The following is a 1,084-nucleotide window of genomic DNA, read 5'->3' as shown; positions in this document are numbered from 1 at the left end:
GACATGTTAGAAAAGTTAAATTTAGATACTCGCGCGTTAATAGAGTGGTTCCAACATAACTTTCATTATGACACACCAAACCCCCCCCCCCCATAGTGTTAAAAATTATTTTATTATCATAATTATGTAGACTCAGGGATAGAAAGAGGTGGACCAATTGCATGGGTCTCCTCGGTCACCTGACCTATCCATTTTAATTTTTTTTATGCGGTATGGTTAACAACGAGGTTTACAAAAGAACTTATGAACTTATGAGAGGCACTCGAAGAGGCGGAACAAGAGAAGTTTAATTAAGTCGACCGGTCGTTCTGTGACAATAGCTAGATACCAGTGGCTTTGGCTTTGGCGCCGCCGCCCAATTCTTAAAACTGTATATTACCATAAGAGCATTTATAAACACGGTTGGCTTTGGCTTTGACGCCCGGTTGCCGTCGGACTTGAATTTGTTTAACTTTTTACCGTTCGAGGCGGTTCGCCGTCCGAAGCACCACGTAGCAATGACGTCACAGCCAATAGAATAGTAAAGAGCGATCACGTGTGTGAAGTATGCGAATTCCAAATTTGGCGTGGGATTTCTCTCTGGCGTGGGTACCGTATGCCGTATACCGTACAGTACGACCATTTATCTCGTGATCTTTGTGTATCAAGTTGTGTTTTTTGCATTCCTGAGTTTTTTACCAATATTTTAATAATGGAAGTTGACAATTCTCATGTGGATGGAGGAGAAAGGCAATGTAAACAAATGGTATAAAAATATATACTTTGGTTATTGTATTTTTATTTAACTTATAGCTCAAAATTTGTTGGCTGAAATTAATGTGGACCTATTCATAGAAACAATCCAGTCCAATGAATATTTATACAACATGACCCACAAGGACTACAAAAACCTGAAAAAAAAAGAATTTGGCATGGTCAGAAATTGGTCTTATCAACAATGTTGCTGGTAAGCTTTGTCTAGTTTTATATACCTACATGTAAGAACTCTATTTTTCTATGCTACCTTTTCTTTATCTGACGTAATAACAAACAGACATTTCAAAAGCCGATAGAGTATCGCCGTCTAAAACAGTATTAGACAGCG

The 1,084-nt window shown here is 38.4% G+C and overlaps 1 long non-coding RNA gene across 1 annotated transcript; it reads left to right on the top strand.

Annotated features, from left to right (window-relative positions):
• Positions 1 to 295: 295 nt before the first annotated feature.
• On the top strand, positions 296 to 1,084 carry LOC115891280. Its single transcript, XR_004051789.1, has 2 exons — positions 296 to 734; positions 793 to 1,084. It is a non-coding gene; the product is annotated as an uncharacterized LOC115891280 (long non-coding RNA).

This window comes from Sitophilus oryzae, unplaced genomic scaffold (assembly GCF_002938485.1).
Source record: "Sitophilus oryzae breed Bouriz unplaced genomic scaffold, Soryzae_2.0 scaffold_980_pilon_pilon, whole genome shotgun sequence".
Classification (NCBI taxonomy): domain Eukaryota; kingdom Metazoa; phylum Arthropoda; class Insecta; order Coleoptera; family Curculionidae; genus Sitophilus; species Sitophilus oryzae.
The sequence above is the reverse complement of the archived record's forward strand: the minus strand, read 5'-3'. Positions and strand labels throughout refer to the sequence as shown.